The sequence below is a fragment of the Notamacropus eugenii genome, chromosome 7, assembly GCF_028372415.1.
Source record: "Notamacropus eugenii isolate mMacEug1 chromosome 7, mMacEug1.pri_v2, whole genome shotgun sequence".
NCBI lineage: Eukaryota > Metazoa > Chordata > Mammalia > Diprotodontia > Macropodidae > Notamacropus > Notamacropus eugenii.
Window position 1 is genome coordinate 136,848,091 of NC_092878.1, and position 25,804 is coordinate 136,873,894.

Here is a 25,804-nt window from a genome sequence, read left to right on the forward strand (position 1 = left end):
TTTCTCTGACTTAGAATCCCTCTGGTGCCACCTTCTGCCAGAGGGTTGTTTCCAGTCCCCCTCAGCTACCAGAACTTTCTCCTCCAAAATTATTTTATCATATTAAAGTTATCTGTCTATCTAATCTTATATACCAATATGGACATGTTGTTTCCCCCGCATCCCTCAGCACTTAGCATAGTGCTGGTTTGCTTCATAAAAGCTTATTATTTAACTAATGGGTTTATTCTTATTCTAGTCTCCTGACCTCACTTTCCTGCCTTCACAATCTTGACCCTTTGGGTAGCAAGCCATCTCTGCCATCCCCTTCTCTGAATCCCTTGTTCACTTCTCCTATCACTGCTCGTATCTTGCCTAACTCCAACCCTGGATCATTCTTGGATGATCTGCCAGCTCCCTTCATGTTCCCATGCTATTGAACAGAGATGAAAGAACTGTCATGAGGGTTTTCTCGGCACACTAGACAGTTATGGTATCTAATTCCAAGTGAGCCCTTATTGTAACAAGAAATTCCCTTTGCTTTTCCCTAAATGATTGTCAGTTACATTCTTCACAATTCTAAACTTTCTCTTGTAGCTTCAAGTCTCCCAAACTATGTCCCTTCTCAGCAAAGAAACTCGCCTTGTGATTTACCGAGAAAATAAAAGCCATTTGTAGTGAACGCTTTCTTCTAGCTTTCTCTTCTTCACAAAAGAGATAAACTGCTGGATTTGGACTCAGGAAAGATTTGATTCCTAAATTTGAATCCTACCCCAGGTACTTGTTTGATGGGTCACCCTGGGCAAGTAATTTAACCTCTGTCTGCCTCAGTTTTCACGTTTATAAAATGGAAACTAATAGCCACTCCATTATAAGGATGTTGTGAGGATCAAATGAGATAACATGTAAAACACTTTACTGACCTCAGCACTATATGAATGCTAGCTATTATTATTAAAATCCCTTGTTATCATTTCTCATTCTTTCTATCTTTACTCCAACCTATGGTGAAGAAATGGGCTTCCTCTTTGCCGAGGCTAGTCTTCTACTTGTATAATTGATTCTATCCCCTTGTATCCTCCAGTATATTGCCCCCCAATCATTTCCTCTTTCATTGTAATCCTCAGTCTGTCTTTTTCTGTTGGTTACCTCCCAGATACAAACACACATGCTCAGGTCTGCCCCATCCTTAATGCAAGTGATAGAGACCTTTTGCTGGTCAAAATATAGTTCAATTCATTTCAGTTTTGCTATCAACAAATATGCACGAGAAAGACAGAAATTAGATCTTCCCATTAGATAGTGTAAGTGGAGAACACTGATCTGTCCTCCTTAAGTTGTCTTTTGTTCTGACTTGAAGTTATTTGTAGCTAAGTCAGAGAGACTCTTGAGGGTATTCAAGAGTTTTGTTGTTCAGTCATTTTTCAGTCATTTCTGACTCGGTGACCCCATTTGGGAGTTTCTTGGCAAAGAAACTGGAGTGATTTGCCATTTTTTCTAAGTTGAGTTTTTCTGTAGAGGTGACTTGGAATTTTCTAGAAATGTATGTTACTTTTCCTCCCCACCTCCAGTCATATACATCTCTTCATAACCCCATTTGGGGTTTTCTTGGCAAAGATGCTTTTCCTCCTCCAGTTCATTTTACAGATGAGGAACTAAGGCAAACAGTGTTAAGTGACTTGCCCAGGGTCACACAACTAGTAAGTGTCTGAAGCTGGATTTGAACTCAGGAAGATGAGTCTTCCTGAATTTAGGCCCAGCACTTTATCCACCTTGACACCTAAACATAATAAGGTAATGGAAGAAGTCTGATCTCTGGATGCCTCCCCCTCTAAGTGCCCTAATTTTAGTGTGAAGACACTTCGCCTGGCTTTTGTTATCTGCCTGTGGTGACTAGAACTAAAGGGCTCTGAACCTACCCTTACTAGGACAGATTCTAGCCACTCTATGCCAACAGAATACAGGTTCAGCAAAGTAGAGATCCAATGCTCAGTGAGGAGTGAACCCAGGACCAGTGAACCCAGCAGAGCTATATGCCCAATAGAGATGCTGTGCTTAATTAGGAACAAGGCTGTGGAGCAGCATAACATCTCCAGAAGGAATCCTGTGGCACTGGGGGTGGATTTTTCCTTCACAAGAATTCTTCATATGTGAGTCCTTCATGTATGATTCTTATGCATGCTCACTCTCAACTATAGTGTGTATATTTGTGGGAGAGTGCATCCTATGTTTGTGGTGGGAATTTTAAAAAAGTCATTGATATAATTTATTTTACATAATTTCTCAATATATGCCTTCTCCCTTCCCCTCATGTAGCAAAAAAGAAAAAAGAAAAATCCTGAAAATCAAAGAAAGGATAACCTAAGAACTCCATCAAATTGATAAAATTAGGAATTAGTCTTTTTGGGAACAGTTACATGAATTAATTGGAGAAACTGTTTCTGGTTGGGTCATGCCAACACAACAAAAATGACAGTACTACCTAGGTTAATCTATAGATTCAGTGCCATGCTAATCAAACAGTAATATATAAAAATAAACAAAAATGATAACAAAATATCTGGAGGAACAAAAAGTCAGGAAGCTAAAAGAAAAAAGTGTGAAATGAGTACCAGATTCCAAAGTATATTACAAAGAAGCAATCATAAAAACTATCTGGTTCTGATTAAAAAAGAGAAATGGAGCAGATTAGTGACTTAAGACTCAAGATTCAACAATTGCATATAATAATTCAATAAACCCAAATACTCCAACTCCTGCAGAGGAATATTCCACAAAAATTTCTGGGAAACTTGGAAGGGTTTATGTAACGGAAAATTGGTTTAGACTAACATTTTATACCATATCACAATTAGTTCCAAATGACATCATGTTGGGATAACATAAGGCATCTCAAGATTGAAAAACCAAAGAAATCTATCGTCCCATTTTCTTAGCACTGTATGCTATTATGCTACTCTGGTATACTTAAGGTTTAAATTACACCTACTTCTAACTATTATTATCCGCTGAAACTTACCAGCAAGATTGCTGATGTAGCATAGTTATAATTCCCTCTTTTTTATTTTGAGTAAAGCTTTCCTGGTTAATTTTAAGAAACACTCTTTTTACTATTGGTCCATGCTCCTTGACCTCATTACCCTGTCAGTGATGTGACAACTGCTACAGCAGACTCTTTGTCTGAAAATCTCATGTAAACCCTGGTCCCCAGGGACTCTGGGTTTTCGACATGGAGAGTGCATCCTACCACTCATTTGAGCCAACACCCATGTTGTCTTTAGTGATGATGGGGGAAAGAGAGGTCTTTCACTTGCAACTTTATGTCTAATAGAGTTGTTGTGCCCGCCAATGCTGCCTTTGCATGGAAGGAGCAATAAGTCCTTCTAATCCATTACAGTGTAGCTATGTATCATTTCCTGAAACTCTGCCCTAAATTTGCATGAGAAGAATTCCTCAAAAATTGCTGGAAAATCTGGAAAGCAATGTGAAGGAAATTAGGGTTAGACTAACACCTTACACCATATATCTGAATGAACATCAGACCTGTGTCATAGTCTAGGCTTGACCCAAGATGGTGCCTGGGTATTTAACTTTGATGGTGGAACAGAATGACACAGTTATAGGTGATTCAACAGTTAGCAAAAGGAGGTTTACTCATCCACAACATAGAACAAAATACTCAATAAGGATACAACTCTTATGTGGCCTTTTGCAGAAGTGGATGTGGTAACTTGAGGGAGTGGTCTTGGTTAGTCTGCTAAGTTTGAAGGATCCCACAAGTCTTTTATGCCCTTAGATGACAAAGAAGTCACATTAACATGGTCTGAAACCACTAGGAAACTTGCCACATTTAATTATCTGGCCAGTTAAGTCTTGGAGAAAGCTTTATTGTCTTTTAGAGAATGAACTAGTCTAACCTATATGGGGAAGAGGGAGACAATGGTAGATACTGAGCCTATCAAAACCAAGATGTAAAAGAGCATGTCATAAAAAATTAGAGGAAAAGAGATATATATCATATATAGCTATGGAGAGGAAGAAAATTCTTATTAAATAAGGGATGGAGAGTATCATAAAAGATAAAACATAATTTTGATTACACAAAATAGAAATATTTCTTTTTTCAGAAACAAAAGTAATATAGTTAGAATTGGAAGAGAAATGACTAGGGGAAAAATTTTGCAGTAAATATCTCTGATAAAAGATTGGTATTCAAGATACATAAGGAATTGCTAGCCTCCCAACCCCCACTCCAGGATAGGTTGAGCCCTGAGAATAAGGCTAGTTTAGCTACATCCTCCCTCAGGGTTCTGGGGGTAACCCTGGGGGGCTGAGGAGTATCTTCCCAATATAATTCACCCAGTTGACATCAATTCCAAAGCATGATAATCTCTCTAACCAGGTACATACTTTTCTCTACCATCTCAGCCCCTAGGAATAGGCAGTCCAAACAAAGTGATTACTTCACAATATTTTCCCCACTGATTAATTCCTCTTCTGGTTATGACTTAGCCAATGTATGAGTTGTTCCCTCACTTGTAGGACATGATGTCTCAGTTGTTAGGCTGAATTAAACAAGTCACTTCTTATGACTGGCTATTCGCCACAATCAACTTTTTTCTTATGCCTAGAATTTAGTACAGTAGCTGAAATATAATAGACGCTTATTAAATACTTGTTGATTGATTGAGTGACTGATTTGGAGTCATCCTCACTCTTACGCAGATTCAGTCCAATACCAAACTTTGAAAATTTTATCTCCACAGTATCCCTCTGAATATTCTCCCTTCTACCTTACCTGCTACCCTCATTGAAGCCTTTGAGGACAATTATAAAAGACTCTCAGGCACAGTGTCACTTAGATCTCTGTGGACCCCATACTACATGGGCATGTTTTGGGCATCAGAGTGTGCTGTAGCCATAAGCAACGGTGGCAATAGAAATTATCCAACCTACTGAGAGACTGAGGCGAAGCCCTGAGTCAATGGCACTTTATAAAAGGGTTCATGATCCTCTCCAGTGAAGAGAACCTCAGATCTTCCTCATGATCTGAGATGCCCCCTTCTTCTAGGACCCTGTTTTTATAGTGTTAGATATTTAGAAATTCAAGAACAGCTGTATTAAATACACAATAATTCCACTGGTTAACATATGGGCATAAATAATAATGATCTCTCATTAGGGTCATGAATTGGGTGAAGCAAAGAATGTCTCCACTGACTAGGTGGTCATAAGATGGTTACCTGTTCATGTTGGACAAGAGAGAATGGTACAGGGGCACCAAAATAAGTTGGGGAACTTTCCATATAGTTGAGTCACCTCTGTTACACTGGGCTTGGTCACCATGGCAAGGAAAAATGAGCAAGTGAACTTACAATCTACAGCTTACAGCTCTGGGGCCAAATATACAAAACTTATAATCACTCTCCCTATAGATTCATATCAAATTGACAGATACTATTTGGAATAGAGTAGGGGTCCTCAATGAATCAGCTTTCTCACAACTACCCCCTCCCTCTTGAAGCAGGTCCCAGCCCTTTCTTATCGAGGTGGGGGCTTCCTCTGAGAGTAGATTCCTGGGTCATACATGCAGCCACGACTCTGTGGAGAAGTTGAGGAAATAATATGGGACTATGGTATTTATGTTGGAAATTAATGTGGTGAAGGGCCTCACATTCAAGTGATATTGAAATCAGTTGAAGGAAATGGGGTTGTTTAGCCTGGAGTGTGAACTTGACAGCTAGAGCTTAGAGGCCACTAGGCAGCTGTCACAGACGAGAGAGATCAGACTTGTCTGGCTCCATCCCAGGGAACAGAGACTATAAGAATTGGAATAAATTCCAGGAGAGCTGATTGTCAAATTTTCAGCGTGAGCATTTACACCTCAGAAATTGTCAATCACCCCAAATCAGGGCTTGATTTATTCTTTTGTTGCTTGCTTAGACTTAAAAAATTGGAGGAGAAAATGTTAATAATTCAGATTAAACTTTAAAGTGTGTCCTGCCTACATTTTCCCTCCGGAGAGCCAGTTGTTAAATATTTACTAGGATACCTCTGGAATAAGTCCTGGTTCTGTAGCCAGAAGCCCTAGGTTCTAATACTTTCTCTGATGTTTACTACTTATATGGCCTTCGACCAGTCACAGCTTCTTGGGTTTCAGTTTCTTTCTTTTTTGTTTTACTTTGATTTATTTTGCTTTTAATTTTTCAGAGTCTCAGGGGTTCTCATCTGTGAAACGATATGGCTGGATTAAATGACATCCAAGGTAATTTCTAACTCTAAAATCCCATGAGCTATGATCCTAGTTAAGGATCTGGGATAGGGTAGTTCACATTTCTGGGCCTTTGTTTTCTGAGCTGTGAAATGGGGAAGCAACGCATGCCCTGTTTACTTTGCAGGTCTTTTGTGAGGGTCAAACAAGATAATTTATGCAAAAGCATTGAAAATATAAATTGAGAGATAAATATAAGACAGTATTCTATCACATCGAATTCTTTTTTTCCTTTAAAATAAACCTAAACATTAAAAAATATTAAGAGAACACCAGAGGGCACTGTAGTCACATGGGAAAAAGGAACAATTCACCAGGACATGTAGATGAGCACAAGGATATTTTTCTTCATAACGATAACATATTTAATTCAAGATTGAAGGATATTTAACACTGATTGATTCTAAATCATTTCACCACTGTTTATAAAATTGCAAACTGGTATAGTCTGGCTATATTTTAGAAGCTGCTTTGAAATAAAGTGCATCATTTACATTTTTTTTCTTTTTGCAATAGCATCATTTTCCCTCACTTTTCAGAGGGAAACCACACTCCTTTCCCCTTTCTCTCTTTTCCTGCTCCCCCTTCTCCTATTTTTCCTTCCTTCTTCCCTCCTTCCTCTCTTCCTTTTCTTTCTCTTTCTCCCCATTTATTAAGGCTTACCACTTGTGTAAAGCAATATATTAGGTTCTGAGGATACAAAGATGAAGAAAAATATAGTTACTGCTCCCAAGGACCTCATGACCTAGAGAAGAATGCCTTAATACTCAGAGGACTTTGTGAACTCATGGAGGGGGATGGTCCCTCCAGTGATGCAGATTTCTACACACCCACACTTGCTCAGCTTGGGTGATGCTTGTCCGTGTCCTTCCATATGTTCACCATAAGAAGTCCACAGACAATGTCAGAAAATCCTGGAAAGACTTATGCGAACTGATGCTGAGTGAAGTGAGCAGAACCAGGAGAACATTGTTCACAGAAAGAGCCACAATGTGCAATGACTGATTTTTATGGACTTCTTAGCAATGCAAGGACTTAAAATAATTCATGACTGATGTGAAAATGTGTTTAATAGGAAGGTATGTGTACCGCAATTAGATTTTGAGATGCACTGCTTTTCATGAAAACAAGTGTGTTGCTGGAAGACAGTTTGATAGTATCTGTAGTGGTATATTAAATTTATTTAAAAATTAAAATGTTAATAACTTTGCTTATTTAGTATTAACCTAGGCAATTATTTACCTTTTTCAGCATGTTTCCTCATTAGCAGAAAAGGTGATAAAAATAACATCTATCTTACAGAGTTGTTTTGATGATTAAATGAGATAATGTATTTATTACATAAATGAAAGCTATTATTATTATAACAAAATATATTTTAGGTAGCTGGGTGATAGTAGTATTTTTGCTGGACATCCATATATATGTATGTATACACACACACATATATGAAGGAACTTATAGTCTTGGGGGTTATCTGAGGCACTGAGCCCAACATTTTGACACTCTATGTGTCAGGTCTTCCTGACTTCAACCTTGGTTCAATAGTCACCTTGCCTGGGGAGACTTGCTTTAGTGAGACTAGCTGCTGCTTTAGCTGAGGTGGCTCCTCTCTTGCCTTGTTTGACAGTGTCTTTGGCAGGGGTACCCATTTTCTTGGCAGGGGAAGCTGCTGCCTCCTTGCTAGGCATCCTGACTGCTCTCTTGGTAGGTGGGGTAACACTGGACTTTTTGACTGGTGGGAAGTTGCATTCCTGGAGTAGCCATAGCCTTCTTGCCTTTATTCTGAGAGACTACAGCCTCTGCTCTTCTCAGGAAGTGTTCACAGTCAGATTCCACTAGTCCTCTCAGCCACCACCAATGTCACTTTATCAATTTGATGGACCTTTCACCTTGAGGTCACTAGTAGCCAGAATGATAAAGGTGCCATTTTTCCAACCATTTGTGCTTACATTGTGTCTTTGAGTCAGTTCTCACCATATTTCAAACTGTTTCATTATTATTACATCTGTCATGATGATCTACGTTCAGTGATCACTGATGCTGATATAATAATTGCTTTGGGGCACTATGAACCGTACCCATATAAGAGGGTGAGCTTAATTGGTAAATGTTGAATGTGTTCTTGACTGCTCCACCAACTGGGTATTCCCCTTTCTCTCTTCCTCTTGGGCTTCCTTATTCAGTGAGACATAACAATATTGAAACTAGGTCAATTCATAATCTTACAGTGACTTCTAAGTGTTCAAGTGAAAGAGACAATTGATGTGGCAAACTTCATTGTCTTATTATAAGAAATTGCCACAGCCACTCCAGCCTTCAGCGATTACCACCCTGATCAGTTGGGGGCAGCTAGGTGGTGCAGTGGATAGAGCACCAGTGCAGGAATCAGGAGGACCTGAGTTCAAATCTCACCTCAGACCCTTGACACTCACTAGCTGTGTGACCTTGGGCAAGTCACTTAACCCCAATTGTCTCATCTTGGGTCATCTCTAGTCATTCTGATGAATATCTGGTCACTGGATTCAGATGACTCTGGAGGAGAAGTGAGGCTGGTGACCTGCACAGGCCTCCCTCACTCAAAACAAAGTCAAGTGCAAGTCATGTTATTATTTCTCTGCTGGCACGGTCTTCTTTGGCAATGAAGGATGAACACACACACACCTTGATCAGTCAGCAGTCATCAACATCAAGGTAAGACCTTTGCTAGCAAAAAGATTACAACTTGCTGAAGGCTTAGATGATGGTTAGCATTTTTTAGCAATAAAGTATTTTTTTTTATTAAACTAAACTACTTTTTTAGACATAATACTATTGCACACTTAATAGACTGCAGTTTTGTGTAAACATAACTTTTATATTCACTGGGAAACAAAAAAATTTGTGTGACTCTGTTTCAATATTCACTTTATTGTGGTGGTCTGGAACAAAACCTACAGTATCTCTGTAGAGATTCTTGGAGATTTCTGTTAAAATGTTTGGCAAAACAGATCTCAATACAATTTAATATAGCCACTGAATCTCTTATTTGTCAATAACTACACTATGTGGTGCAAACTAGCTCAAACCTTATGGCTCTAATCCTATGAGCCTAGAGTTCACTTGAAACTTTGGAGAATGTAAGTTTTTACAATCCTCTTGCTGTTTCTATCTTTACCTAAACCCTGTACTTGATTTAGACACTGTCAATAACAGACTGGAGGATGTTAAAAAAATCTATGAGGATCTGACTTGTAAAGGGAGTCCTTCTGGTTAAAAAGATTTAATATTTATCAAAGTAGACATGTAAGCTATGGTTAAGAATGTTAAAATTGGTATTGCTCATTTAACTTGATAAGACTGACTTTATTTCATTATTTCAAAGATTTCTTTATTTCATTCTTTACTTCAGATACAGCCCCACTGTAAAAGTAAGCACCCTGACACCTCCAGGATAGACTTGCTATTACACGTTATTGGATCTGCTTTTCTAAAAGGAAAGGAAACTTTTGAGGGATCAACAATCACTTTAATAAAGCACATATATCATTCACTTAGTTCTGGGGAATAAGTCAGCACTCTGAACTTCAGAGAAAATACAAAGAAATAATAATCAACAGACAGGGCTTCCAACTGTCTGACTGAAAGCAATACATAGATCATAGATCAACAGACAGATCCAACTGACTGACCATATATACATAGTTACCAGAGAGAGAAGCCTCAAAATCTGGGTTTTCAAAGCTGGGAGGCTCCTTAGCAGCTGCCCAGAGTCTCATCTGGCCAAACAAACACTTCCAAAGAGTAAGCTCCAAAGCAAAACCTCACGTCAGAGTATTTATACATTTTTTCAGAGCCAGAGGACATCACAATCCTTGAGAAGCAGTGCATTAGAAATTAACAAAAAGTGTGGTCCTCCCCTAATCAAACTTTCCTTAATGGACAGGTCCATGAATGGGTGGGGAAGATCTTTAACTCCTTGATTAGAATTATACCCACAAAGGGTGTAAAACTGAAGTTTTACCTATAACTGCCTTGTGATGTACACTAGCAAATTGTCATGTTGTTATATTTATGAAATTCAAATAACAACTGAGAAATCAGAACCTAAACATTTGAAAATGCCTGGTTTGGGCAGAGAGTGAACAATACAATTGCATCTGTAATATTCTGAGTCCAATTTTTAGACCTTGGTATTAGAACATGCTCAAGACCTGTGTATCCTATTGGAATAATTTGCATTTGATATATGTGATCATCTGTTCTTTTTGCTTTCTCAAAAATTTTCCACTCCAGCTATGCAGTCTTTGCAGGCATTGCCCTGTTAAGAGGGTGAGAGGCTAAATCTCTAACCCTATACGTGCACATAGGTGACAACACTTTTGTAAACTTCTTTGCCTAGGTTTAATGGCCACACAAATGAATTTACCTAAGAGATGCTTATTTTGTTACAGTTATAACAAAAGACCAGGGTTAAAATGTATAAATACACTAAGTAATTAATTCCAAATTATATACAGAGAGCAGTATAAATCAAATGAATGGTCTGTAGTAAAACACGTTCAGTTATTAGCCATGTTCAGATGGAATAGATATTATAATATACCCACATAGACCAGTGCTCTTAAATACCCTCTAAACAATGGGGACATATTTAAGGTCATTCTTGTGCTGATTGCTTCTGTTTTGGAGAATGCTTTGCATACAGGTTTATTTCAAGGGCCTAATTTGATACATGAATGTATAACTAGTAGTAGGCAGATGATTAACCCAAGTACTCCTTAACTTAGTTGCTTAGGATATGGAAAACACTGTAATTTCAGACTGAATAACTTACATGTCACATACTCAAATATTATAGTAAGCTAGATGCGTTCTAATATTAGTCTATTAGATAATAGAATAGGTATTTTGTTTTTATCTTCCAATGATCATCTGTCATGATTATAGAAACTTGCTATAAAAGGAAAAAGAAAGACATAATTATAGTAAGGAGAAAGTGCCCCCTGGCTCAGTGTTAATTCCAAGCAAGAGTCATATGGGCAGCTAATTTTACTGATGAGATGTAACAGTCTCAGATTTATCCAGATGAAATAATTACCTGTATGGGAAACTAAGTCAAGAGGATCCTACCTTAGTCTTCCCAAGGTCATCCCTTCCTTCCCCCTACCTCCTCCATTCCCCAGGAACCAGAATATCCCCAGGATATTCACCAGTAGCAGTTCACAGAAGTCACTCCCATTGGGTTGCTTGGCACTATTGGCACTTTGGCCTAGGCAAAAGGCCTAGGAGTCTGGTCTCACTCTGACAAAGCAAGGTCCACCTCCCTCAAACCACAGTCTTTGGGACTTGGGTTTGCATCTGGCCACAAATTTTCTTTTTTTTCAGAGCCATGAAAAACTTTTCTCCCATTCTTAGTGTGAATGATTTTCAATAATTCAGTAATTTTCAATTGATTAACCCCCCCCAAAACAAGACATATATAGAGTTCTTCTATCAATACTTTCCCTCCAATAGCTTTTCCACATGTTCCCTTTCCCATTATGCATTTTTTAATGTGAATAAAAGTCTCTCTCAAAAGACTGCTTAAGGCAAAAGATCATACAATATTGTTTTCATTGTGTATAATGTTCTCCTGGTTCTGCTCAATTCACTCTGCATCAGTTCATGTAAGTCTTTCCAGGTTTTGCTGAAAGCATTTTGTTCATCATTTTTTATAGCATGATAGTATTCCTTTACAATCATATACCATAACTTGTTCAGCCATTACCTGATTCTTTGCCAACACAAAAAAAACTGCTATAAATATATTTGTACAAATAGGTCCTTTTCCTTTTCTTTGATCTCTTTGGAGTAAAGACTAGTAATGATATTGCTGGATCAAGGGGTACGTGCCATTTTGTAGCCTTTTGGGCTCAGTTCTACATTGTTCTCCAGAATGGTTGGATCAGTTCACTATTTCACCAACAGTGTGTTAGTGTTCTACTTTTCCTACATCTCCTTCAACATTTATCATTTTTCTTTATTGTTATATTAGCCAATCTGATCAGTGTGAGGTGGTATCTCAAGAGCTGTTTTAATGTGCATTTCTTTAATCAATACTGATTCAGAGCATTTTTTCATACGATTTTAGATAGCCTTGATTTTTTTATCTGAAAGCTACTGGTTCATATCCTTTGATCATTTGTGTGTGTGTGTGTGTGTGTGTGTTTGTCCTTCGTTTTTGAAGATGACCATGTCATCAGAGAAATGATGACATGACTTGCACTTGACTTTGTTTTGAGTGAGGAAGGTCTGTGCAAGGTCACCAGCCTCACTTTCTTCTCCTGAGCCATCTGGATCCAGTGACCAAATATTCATCAGGATGACTGGAGAAGGCCCAGGATGCAATGGGAGACCTTGACCTATTCAGGTACTCACTTAGAGTGAGACTGACTTTTTTTTTTTTTTTTTGGTATGTCTGGATTGGAAGAAGTCCCTTACTGTAGTTTCTTCCTGGATATCCTAATCATTACTCAGTCTTGTTTGAACTTGAGGGTTTTGCTGGAATAGGCATATGAACTAGGCAGTTTGCTTTCCATTCAGGCCTCCATCTTCTCCAGAGGACTTACCAGCTAGATATTTATGATGATAGAATATAAAGCTGGAAGAAACCTGAGATTTCTCCAATCCCTTCTTCTTACAAATGTGGAATCTGACCTGAGGCAAATTTCATAAAGTCATAACAGTCTTAGGTGGAAAAGCAAAGATTTGAACGCAAGTTCTTTGATTCAAAATCTAGTGTTGCTTCCCTTTGGCCACACACCTAACACATTCTTGTACTCTCTTAGCACAGGCCTGCCCTCTCTGAATGGGAAGCCTTCAGAATCCTGCACAGGTTCTGTACAGGTTCTGCTGGAGTTATCTCCACAGAGTCACTTGTTAAATTTTTAGTCTGAGCATGATCGCCTCAGAAATCAGCGAATGCTACAAATCAGGGCTTTGCTTGTTTTGTTGATTGTCTGGACTTAAGAAAGGAATGGAGAAAATGTTAATAATGCAGATTAAATTTAAAAGTGTGCAGCACACATTCCCCATCAGGCAGTTGCTAAACATTTCCTGGTACACCTCTTCTTTGGCATCACACTGAGGCACTGGAATAGGGATAAGAAACGTTTTGTTAATGCCTTTTGCTTTTAAATCCCATTCATTTCTGAATGTGTACCTTCCCTCTCCATCAAACGTTTTCTTGTAACAAAGATTCAAGGAGCAAAATGGCCCAATAAAACCAACCAACACAGGGAGTATTTCTCGCCCATACTGATTCAACTCTTTGGTGAAAGGAGGACAGAACATTTTCTCATCTCTTCTGGGCCCAAGCTAGGCTATTAAAATTATTTAATGTTCAGTTTCATTTTATTAGTCTTTGCTGGTTTTGCTTCACAGTGAATCTCTACAAGTAAAAGTAGTCACTGGAAGAGAACTTTAAAAATAATGATTATAGGAGTTGACTTTATATGGTTCTTTATGATTTGCAAGATATTTTGCATAATTAATTTTCTCAACAAGCCGTGAGGTAGGCAAAGCAGGAATTGTGTTTATCATTTTGTATTATCCTCATTTTACAGATGAGGAAACGATAATTAGGGATCGCAGGGCCTGCCCAAAGTCCTAAATAATTATGAGGTTAATGAGAATTGAAGCAACCATAAGGTTAGAGAGAAAACCTGTGGAGAATTAGTACCAGACAGACATGTTTAAAAATCCAACACTTCCAGTTTCATGGGTGGGGAGTTACATAATCCATATAGTGTCTCTAGAAGTGCTCAATCAGCTGATTAGCCTTTGTTTTCACTTCTTTACCAGCTTCTCAATACCTTAATAAGGATCATTTGCTTATGCAAGTGTTTACCAAAACAGAGGAAATTTGGGATTTACATCCTCATTGGTACTTATACCCAATCCTTAACCCTTTAGAGGCTTTTCCAAGAGTGAGATTCATAGCATCACAGATTTGAAAGGGACATTAGAGGACATTGAAGTCCGTCTTCTCATTTTATAGATGGAGAAACCAAGGCACATAGGGTTTAAGTGAATTGCCAAAGGCCATACAGCTAATAAGTATTTGTGGAAAGATTCAAAATCAAAATCCTTATTTTGGGTTCTAGGATTCCAATTCAACTGGATTCCAAGTCCAGAACCCTCTCCCTCATGCTACCTAGTTGTCCCTAGGAGAGCCAGAGAGCTAAGGGACTGTCAGTGTGCTTTGATGGTTGCTGGTAGTTGTGACAATCTAATCTCCAGGATCAGATGATGTTAAGCCAAAGACTTGAAAACTAAATCTGGCCGCCCAGGCTACAAGTATAGGTTATATTTAGCTGAAAGCACACTCAAATGAGAAATCACTGAGAGCACTGAAGAAGTCACTGGCTGGCCAAAAGGCTTGTGGTGTTACTTGGCCCAGTAAATGACCAGTTTCCTCATGTCTTAAAAAGGGGATCATATAACTTTGTCAAAAGTACAGGGTAGGAGCTCAAAGATTGTTTCTAGAATTTCATAATACAATTATATGAAAAAATGATCTTGAATTTAAAGTGTAATATTACCCATCCCTATTTTTCAACAAAACTCAATTTTAAATTATATTAATATCAGCTGTTTTCCTCCCCACTGAAGTGGGAAAATAAGTGTAAACACTAGTAAAAATAATTTAATGTGCAATAAGTAATGAAAGAAAAAAATGGGGATCCTAGTATATTTGTAGTCTGTTTGACTTGCAGGAATGATATTAGGTTAAGAAAATACATATAAGGGAATGTGCTTTGCAAAGTAAGTGTGTACCCAAGAGCAAGAAGGACTGGGATATTTGCATCTCCCATAAAAGAAAATGTGTTTGTTCTGAAGTAATGTGTGAGACTAGTGAAGGGAGGCACAGGGAGAGAATGGAAAAGGTAGAAGAGAAGAAGGGATTGTTGGAGAGACGTGGAAACCAGAGGGTAAGAAGAGGGAATGGAAGGTTTTTGCTTTCATCTTGTATCAGTGAATATATTGCAGTCTTGAGGGATTCAAGATGGCATGGTCTGAGAAACTGAGGACTGAGTGATCAAGCCATTAGGAATGGAGGGACATTGGAAAAAAGGACAGAAAGAGAATGCTATTTGTTGCCCCCACCCCTTATAAGTAAGAGGGAGCAGCCAGGGAGCATTGAGATATGTCAGAACTTCTGTGGGAATTTTCCCAAGAGAAATCCTTATACTTAGAACTGTAAGTGACCTGGGGGGACTTACACACATGCACACATGCCTATGCACCTCCCCTATATAGGTATATGTGGATATATATCCGCATGTATGTATATGTACACACATATGTATACACACAAATGTGCTTTTGCACCTCTGTTTTTGTTTGTAAACTGGCTTCTCTCCAAGTTGGCAAGGCAAGGCAAAAAGAATATATTAAGCACTGTGCTAAGTGGTGGGCATAAAATACAAGAAAAAGGAAACATAGTCTTTGCCCTCAAGGACCTTATACTCTAATGGGCAATACAGGACACAAAAAAGGGGCTGAAAAGCAGGGAAGGTTAGTGAGAATATCCTCTCTGGGCATGGTGTTGAAGTCTGCAAGATCAGAGACAAAATTGGGGGAGGGAAAATGGAAAGAAAAACGGCTGGTTTGGACTTCTTCTCCAAGTGGAGGACCTGGAAGGAAACCAGTACCTGGGGATGGCTTTGCTTTCCACACTGCTGAGGGAGACACAAGGCTCCTGAAAAATGGGAGAATGCTGTGCATGGTGCTTTGCATCTGTGAAAGGGATATACTTTGGAAGCATATACTTGATAGAGGACATTTTAGGCAAGTAGTAGAGAGAGAGAGAAAGACTTAGAAATGGCAGTCATTCATGGGAAGCTGACTCTCTCACATCTTTGGGTCTGTTAGAAAATTCTAGAGAGTACTAGGAAGGGACCTCTTCTGGGTGAAACTGCTCTCTCTAAGTTTGAGCTGAGATCTCATTTCATCTACTCTTGTATATTCTTTGGTACTTTCTAGTCTGGACAGAATAGCAAAGATTTCTATTTGTCATTTTGTTTGGACAGGTGAATTTACTTCCTATTTGCTCTTTGTGATGGACTTTTGTCTAACCAGTCTTTAGAGGGAAGATGCTAATTTGGCAAGTGTAAGCTAAGGGATATCTTCTTCCTTCAGTCAACAGGTAAGTGGTTTCTGTTCTGAATCTATTATCCTTCGGATTACAAATAATATTTTATGGGAGCAAATAGATATAATACCTGATCTACTTTCCTCTCTCCTTCTAAGTAACCTCTTTCCAACAGTTCATGTGCTATTGGTGTGACCTTGGTTCTTATTTGTTCAAGGTAGACCTTGGATCTACCTTTGGCACATGTCTATATAGTTAGACAACCCATTTGAATATATTGAACATATATCACACACATATATGTGTGTATACATTTACATGTCTATGTGTATATCTATCTAATATATGTGTGTGTGTATATTATATATATATACATATATGTATATATATATATATATATATGGTGCTCTTTCTATTTTTGTAATTCCATATACAGAAGACTTAGTGATCTCTGATGTGATGCTATCCATACATAGGTAGACATGACTCCCGATTGGCTGAGAGACTTATGAGAGAAGTAGAGAAAAGGAGGAGAGACTCAGTAAGAATAAGAAAAACATGGACTTAGAATGGTGAATAGCTCACCTCTAGAGCTGAAAGTATGTGCAAAAAATTAGATGCCCCAACATGTCCCTTGATTCCTAGCACTTATACCCCCAAAGACTTTGGAAAGTAGCTTTTATCCTGAACTGCCTGTGTCATTTTAGATGTCAAATATTTGATGGATAATATAAAGATATAATTTCACATCTGGCACTCCACTCCCTGAAGACAGGCGAGTAAGAGAGTACTTGCCAAGTAGTACTGATCCTCTCATTTTCCACAAAGGTGAAATTCCAATTTTCTAGGATATAAAGTAAGGCATTCCAGAACTACTTATATATCCTTAGTATTCTGCATTACATTTTAATAAATTTTTCTTTTGAAATATCGTGAGTTGTGTACTTGTAATTTATCTCAGTATATTGGGTGGGGTGGAGGTGGGGGCGAGGAGAGGAGTGATTGCAGGGGAAAGAGCTCCCAATTTGGAATGAGAAAATCTGAGCTGGAATATTGGTGTAACCATCTGTGACTCATGTGGCCTTGGCCAAATTACTTCCTCCATTTTCATCTGTAAAAAGGAGTTGGTAGAGATGATCTTGAAGATCCCTTTAAGCTTTTTGTTTATGATCCTATGACTTTTTCCTTTGATTTCCTGGTTGTAAACTATTAAATCTTAACTAGAAATCACCTAAATTGTTTCCTTTGTACCATGAGAATCTCAAACAAAGGTTATAAGTGCTGATGATGGATATTACAGGGTTTGTGTATACTGGTGAGACATTCTGAGATAGATACTTTTAACAGTGTCAAGAAGGTTGTAATTAATTTTAAAGTTGAGAAATAGAGGAGTGGGAGATTGATATTTTTATGACTCAAATTTTCCAGTTGACTTACTTTCCTGTGCTTTCTTCAGAGTTTTCTTGGAATTACTCAGAATTAGGTTATTAGATAATTATCATTTCAAGGTGAAAGATATGAAAAAAGCGGTTTCTTTGGTGTGCCACACTTATGGCAGAGTGTTCCTTGAATTCTGATACCTTCTTTACATGATATTCTTCCAAAAACTTGAATAAGGGAAGTCTAGCAAACAGCTATTTATTTACTCCTATGTGACTTCTGTGGAGGACTCCTTACCCATTTTGAGGATAAAAATTAGGAATGATTTCCTCCCCACCTCTCACCAACTTCGAGCCCTGCCTCTGATCACCAGTCTTGGCATTCTGGGAGTTCTAAGGACATCAGGTAGTTCACTCATTTTAGTCATGTTGAACTTTTTGTGACCCCATTTGGGGTTTTCTTGGTAAAGACACTGGACTGGTTTGTCATTTCCTTCTCTAGCTCATTTTATAGGTGAGGAAACTGAGGCAAACAGGGTTCAGTGACTTGCCCTGGGTCACACAGCTAGTAAGTGTGTGAGTCCAGCTTTGAACCCAGGAAGAATAGCCTTCCTACCTCTAGGCTTAGCACTCTATTCACTGTATCACCTAGCTACCCAAGCAGAGGAAAATAAAATAATATAAGCAAAGGTTTTGCTAGAGTTCAATTCTTCCATTAGGAAACAATTTTTAACAAGATAAGGAATATGTTTTGATCTCATCAGAGGAAAGGTGGAAAAGGAGAATCTAATAGCCAGTGATTGGCTAGGGAGGGGAGAGTAAGCCATATCTTTCTTATTTTACTCATCCTCCCTTCACTTCTACCTAACTTGTCTCCTTTCCTCTCTCTCTCTCTCTCTCTCTCTCTCTCTCTCTCTCTCTCTCTCTCTCTCTCTCTCTCTCTCTCTCTGTTTCCCTCTCTGTCACTCTCTGTCTCTGTCTCTGTCCATCTGTCTGTCTGTCTCTCTCTCCCCCCCACTCCTCTCTCCCCTTCTTCTTTTAAAAAATTATAAATACCTTTTGTTGTTATGACATATAAATTTCTGAAGATAGCTTTTCCCGAAACCATTGCTAGTAATAAAAGATTTAAAAAGAAAATGAAAAAAGTAATTCAGCAAATGCAACACATTGACAATGTTGGACTATATTTGTATCTATACACACACATATACATATATTGTTACTATATATTATATACTATGTATACACATACATATATAATACATATCTGTATATCTTTCAAATTTTCCCCCAGTCAACCATTTCCCATCCTATCCTATTTGCATTGATTTTGTTCATGAAAAAGCTAAGTTCATTATATATAACCACATATATAATATACACAAATACATACATATGAATAAGTAAATATATAATATTCCATACTATGGTACCCTATCTTTTCAATGAAAGGAAGAAAATGCATTTCCTTTCTTTCTCCCTCCCTACCTCCCTCCTTCCTTCCTTCCTTCCATTCTGACAGTCTGGTTTCTTAGAAGGGTCTTCATTCTGGTCTTACTCCCTGACACATACTCTTTGATCCAGTGACATTGCTTTCCGACTGTTCCATGAACAAGACACTCCACCTCTTAGCTCTGGTCATCCTCTGACTGTCTTCCATGTCTGGAACACTCTCCCTCTCCATTCTGACTACTGACTCCCCTGGTTTCCATTGAGTTCCAACTAAAATCCCACCTTTGCTAACCCCCTTATTTCCAGTGTCTTTCCTCTGTTAATTATTTCCTGTCTATCTTGTATATAGCTTGTTTTGTATATACGTTTGCATGTTGCCTGCTTCGTTCTGTGGCAATCTCCAGATCAGTCTCCTAACACAAAAGCAAAAACATGAAGTAAAAGGACTGAACCCTATTTTCATGGACTGCTTTAGTAGTTTCGTGAAACCTATGAATGCATTTTCAGATTATATTTTTTAAAAAGCTTAATTGAAGGAAATGCTAAATTTGAGTTGGTGATAAATGAAAGTAAAGATGTGCTTTTCCTTTGTCCAAGTTCACTGACCCCATGTTTTGGAACCCTTACCCCGGATGTCTAAATATTTTTCTCATGATGTTCTATTTCCTTTTTATATCATATCTCAGATGTCTGAACCTTCCATCTAGATCCGGTTCCAAATTTTAGCATAATTGCATTAAAGTCTGTTCATTATAATAAAGGAATCATGTCTAATTTTCCTTTTCAAAAAAGATCTGTCTTGGCAATTAAAAAAAAAATCAGATTTAGAGTTGTACCAAGTCACCCATCAAGTGACCTACCTCAGGGTTAGGTCAAATTTGTCTTTTCAGACTGCTTTACTTCCTCTTGAGTTGCAATTCCCAAATTCAGTCTTTTATTTAATTTGAAGCGAGTCCATTTCTTTGAATTTCCATCTTATTGCTGGGTATTAGCCTGAGCCCATTAAGATGACTTAGATAATTTTGTTTAGCAAAATTGGAAGAAAGGGTGGAGTAGACTACTTTTTGTTATGTTCAACTTCTTTAAGTACACCAAAATTGTTATACTCTGTGTGTGTGTTTGTGTGTATGTGTACACTAATTTAATGGACTTCCCTTCCATCTATAGGTCAGAGTGTAGGTATTATACAGTTTATTGTTCCAGATCTATTGGGTAGATCAATTTCTTCCAAATTGTTATAGATTTCACTGAGGGAAGTTTATTAAAGTTTCAGAAATCAATTCAATATTTCCAGTGTTGTCTGTGAAGAGGAACACTTGTAGAGTTTCACAATATTTCATCTGAATTCTATCCACAGTATCTTCTCTGGCAGTGTCAAGCTCCCTAGGTGAGCTTATTTCTCCCTGCTTTGTGTCTTTTCAATAAACATGTGTTTATACTGTTTTGTAGGCATTTAGTAAGGTTTAACCACCCTCCCCACTTTTCTCTTAAATGGAATGACCACTTTTTCATGAACATTGATATGATCTTGTTCAAATGTAATGTCTTCACCATGGTAATTGATGAGAACAGATGATTGTAGAAATGTCGGCAGACTCTTTGTTTTTCGTCTGGATTCTCATCTCTTAGCAAAGTGCCTGCCACTGAGTGGCTGCCTAACGCATCCTTGTGGAATGAATCTATTCCATCACAAAAATGTACATACTTATTTACATATTTGTTATCCTTCCACTTTCATCTACAATTGTTCTTGATTTAGTCTGCAACCAGTTTTGGTTTGCTTCCATGCCATAATAATTTAGTAAAAATAAATGAGATAGGAGGCATAAAAGTGGTAAAAAAGGAACTACATATTAACAAGGCATTATTATTTTACTAATCCAGTTGATCCTCCTCTAAAATTCTACTCCTGTCTCCATCAGAGTGTGTATTCTCAAAGGCTACATCAATAGAATGTAAAACTCTGAAAAGTACTGCAAACAGCAAGCTTGGTAAAGAATTGTGCCTGTGTATCTGCTCTCGAAGGATGAATCTAACTTAATTCAGAGGTCTCATAACTGTAGGTGTGGTTATCAAGTAATTTTTTTTTTTTTGAGAGGAGCATGGGCATTCAAGAAAATAAGACTTCTGAGGCATGAGGGTCTGCTGTCTGTACCTGTAAGCGCAATGCCCACAATGATGGAGCCTCACTGCAAATAAAAAAATTCATCTAAAGACAATAAGATTTTAGTTAGCCTAGTTATTCATTGGCAGCAGTGTCTTACCCTTCCTTCTTTTTAAGTATGTCACATTATGCCCTACATGCACAAAATATTTATAGAAGCTCTTTTTGTGGTGGCCAAGAATTGGAAACTGAGGAGATGCCCATCATTTGGGGAATGACTGAACAAGTTGTGGTATATGAATGTAATGGAACACTATCGTGCTATAAAAAATGAGGAGCAGGCAGACTTCAGAAAAACTTGGAAAGTGTTACATGAACTGATGCAGAGTGAAATGAGCAGAATCAAGAGAACGTTGCAACATAGTAACAGTAACACTGTGTGATGACCAACTAGGAGACACTTGGCTCTTCTCAGTAATAGATTCAAGACAATTTCAAGACTTATGATGGAAAATGCTGTCCATATCCAGAGAAAGAACTGATGGCGTCTGAATGCAGATCAAAGCAGACTATTTTCATTTCTTTATTTTTCATAGTTTTTTCCTTTGTTTTGTTTCTTCTTTCACAAATGACTCATTTGGAAATATGTTTTACATAATTGTACACATATAATCTATATCAAATTGCTTACTTTCTTAGGTTAGGGGAAAGGGAGGGAGACGGAAAATTTGAAACTCAAAATTCTATAAAAAATGAATGTTAAAAATTGTCTTTACATGTAATTGGAAAAAGAAAATAATATTTTAAAAAAAGCATGCCACCTTATACCAGCTACCAAAGTGGTCATGTAATTGCTTTCATCATATTTCAATATGTTTCATTTTGTCTCTGGTCCTTCATGGGACTTTCATAATTAGAGGGCTAACATGGTATCTCCACTATGTCATTCCTTAGTTTATTAGAGAAATAAGGGATGTTTGAGCATGAGGAAGGGGTGGGAAGAAAGGGGAAGAATTTGGGAGGATAATTATATTGATATATTTTACTATATTATATTATTATATTATATATTTATGCATATAATTATATTAGTATATTAGTAATAATATTAATTATAATTATTAATAATAAATTAATTAATATTAATAAAAAGGAGGCTGGAGCTTGGGGAGTATAAGGAGTACTTTAAGCTACAAAAAGAATGATCAAGTAGTAACAGTTTGCATTTATCATGGATTTTAAGGTTTGCGAAGCACTTTATTCATTATCTCATTAAATCCTCACAAAACCCCAGTAAGGTTGATGCTATTACTATCTCCACTTTACAGATGAGGGAACTGAGGCTAAGGGAGGACAAATGACTTGCCTAGGATCAAACAGCTAGTAAATTTCTGAGGCAAGGTTCAAACTTGGGTCTTCTTGACTCCAAGTCCAATAGCACCTATTTATTTGCCCCAGTGATTGGAAAACTAAGAGAGATCAATCCCAAACTCTCTTAATGCTAATGCTTTCGCTCTTGATCATCTCTAGTTTGTCCTGAACATATCTGGTTTGTACATAGTTGTTTGCATGTTGCCCTAAATGTCTTTTGTCTTTCTTTGTATTTATATACTTAGCACAGTGCCTGACACATAGTTGTTATTGAGTTGTTTCAATTGTGTCTGACTCTCTGTGACTCCATTTGAAACAGAGAGAATACACACACACACGGGTATAGAAATACATTTTACCTAATAGTGAAATAAGAAGGAAAAGAGAGACAGCGAAGAAGTATTATAGAAGGTAGATTAAAGGAGGGGTCAGTCCTAAGCAAAACAAGTTCTAAGTACGTACGAAAATGCTACATCATTTTGAGGAGGCAAAGAACGAGAATTTGAGGGCCGTCTATCAATTAGAGAATGGATGAACAAATTATGATACATAAATGTGACGGACTATTTTACTGAACCTTTATCAGTGTAATGATCAGTCACAGTTCCAGAGGATTAATGATGAAGCATGCCACCCACCTCCTAATACAGAGGTGAAGGACTCAGAATACAGAATGAGATTTTTTTGTTTTTTAGGACCAGGGCCAATGTGGAAATTTGTTTTGATTGACTATACGTGGTAATGGATTTTCTTGTTTCTTGTGCTTTCAGTATTGGGGTGGGGTAGGATGAGAGGTTGAGAAGGCAGGTATTGGTTGATTAAAACAAAATGTATTTTAAAAAATGGAGAACTCTGAACAACACAATGACCAACTATGATTCCTGAATGCTGAAACATGTTGCCCACCTCTTGACAGAGAGGTGAGGGACTCAGAGTGCACTTTGAGACATAATTTTTTTTCAAGACATGGTCAATAAGAAATTTTGTTTTGCTTGAATATACATACTTGTGATAGGGGTTTGCTTTTCTTGCTTTCTCAGTGAGGGAGGAGGCGGGAAGTAGGAAGGAGGGAAGGCTGATCTTTGAAAATAAAATAAAATTTAATTAAAAAAAGTAAAATACCCCCCTCATTTTCTTCTTTGGAGGGAAACAGGATTTTCAAGTTTACACCTGAACTTGGGCAAATGTTGTTTGAGTACGGAAATTCCTCTTTGAGAGCTGAGTCCTAACTAAAGATTCTCATCTCTGAGCTAGGAGGAATCTGCCATGATTTCATAGAACTTCTGGCATTTTCCCCTTTCAGGATATTCTGAGAATAACTAACACCTTTCCTATCCTCAGCAACTGAAATCGTTCATTGGTTTTCTCAAGAGGTAAACTGGTAGCAACTAATGAATCAAAATTAAATTTTTTTTTCAGGTAATCAGAAGCCAGTTCTGGGGACAAATTTGTTGTGTTTCCATCCTGGAAAACATGTTACACATGAAGGTGAGATATAAATAAGACATAAAATAAAAATAATAAAAGGAATTGGTAATTGAGGAAACCAGCTTTGGTTACTTTGGTTGTTTGGCTGTTTCATTGCTGTTTGATTCTTTGTGACACCATTTAAGGTTTTCTTTGCAAATATACTGGAATCGTTTGCTATTTCTTTCTCCATTTCTTTTACAGATGAGGAAACTGAAGAAAACGGGGTTAAGTGACTTGCCCAGAGTCACATAGCTGTTATAAAGTGCTTTGTAAACCTTAAGGCACTATGTGAGTGTAGCCATCATCACTATCAGCATCACCACCACCACCATCATCATCATCATCTTCATCCTCCTCCTCCTTATCATGACCATCATCATCATCGTCATTGTCATCATCGTCGTCGTCATCATCATCATCATCATCATCACTACTATCTTTGAGGCAGCAGGAAAATATGTCTTTCTCATACGTATACCATAGATTCATTTCATTTTCATTGGCTCATGAGATCATACATTGAGAGGTAGAAAGGACCTTAAATTTATCTAGTCCAACATCCTCTCTTTATAGATGAGGAAACAGAGACTCATACTGGTTAAGTGAGTTGGTCAAGGTCTTTAAATTAGAGGGAAGAAAGGGGAGACTGGATATAGGGAAACTGGTCAAGAAAGGAAAGGTCAGTAAAGCATAAATGGGATAGTAAGGGTCTAAAACAGTGGTATCAAGCTGAAAAAAAATTGACCCCATTATATATGGTGGCACATTGACTTAGAAAACCACATATTAATATTGTCTATGTTTTATTGTATTTTTATTTATTTTCTTAGGTATTTCCTAATACATTGCAATCTAGTTCAGGACACTTGAGAACCTTGTGACAGCCAGTAAACTGAAGGTCTGACACTTTGGTCTAGAGTAGGGATGTAGTAATTATTACAATGTTTATACATTGAAGTATTACATATTTCTTTCCACTGAAGAGTGACAGATCTCAGGCACCTCCAAGGAGACCTCTGACATCTATCTGACTAAAGCAAGGCTGGAAGGATGTAAGAGCAAGCAAAATGGGATTTTTGTTGTTTTCTTTTTGGAGTTCAGTTTCCCAGGCTCATTGAAAACATGTAAAGGATTTATCTCCTTTAAACCCTAATGGTTCACAGCTGTGCTGAGTTATGTAGGTTTCCGGTCTACTGACTCTGAGCCAATCAGCAGCTGAGTCTTTGTTATATATACTGGGAGGTTGGTATTTTGCTTTGGAGGTTCACTTATGAGAAGGATCTTTTGATTCCCTGGCCAGGACTATGAGTAGCTGTTTGTTAAGAACCCCCAACTACTCAGAGGTTTGTGCTCTCCCATCCGGTGGTGTATGTAGGTGGTTGTATTACTCTATCAGACAGTTGGAGCCCTATCTGTTGATCTTTGTGCTAATTTCTCTGCTTGTATTTTCTCCACATTCAGGGTGTTGACCATTCCCCTGACCTAGTGAATGACTTATATATGTTTAATTAAAGACAGATTGTTAACCCCTTTCAAGAGTGTCTTTCCTTATAAAGCAGATAAAAGAACCCGTGCTAGCAGGCCTTCCTGGATCACCTTAATACAAGGATTTGTTCTGTAAAACTTGGACTCAGTCAAAAGACCATGCCCAAAGACCTAGA

The 25,804-nt window shown here is 37.8% G+C and overlaps 1 long non-coding RNA gene across 1 annotated transcript; it reads left to right on the forward strand.

The window, feature by feature from the left end:
• Positions 1-6,084: 6,084 nt before the first annotated feature.
• On the forward strand, positions 6,085-25,669 carry LOC140513644 (uncharacterized). Its single transcript, XR_011970264.1, has 4 exons — positions 6,085-6,244; positions 16,306-16,421; positions 24,093-24,161; positions 24,345-25,669. It is a non-coding gene; the product is annotated as an uncharacterized lncRNA (long non-coding RNA).
• The last annotated feature ends 135 nt before the right edge of the window (positions 25,670-25,804 follow it).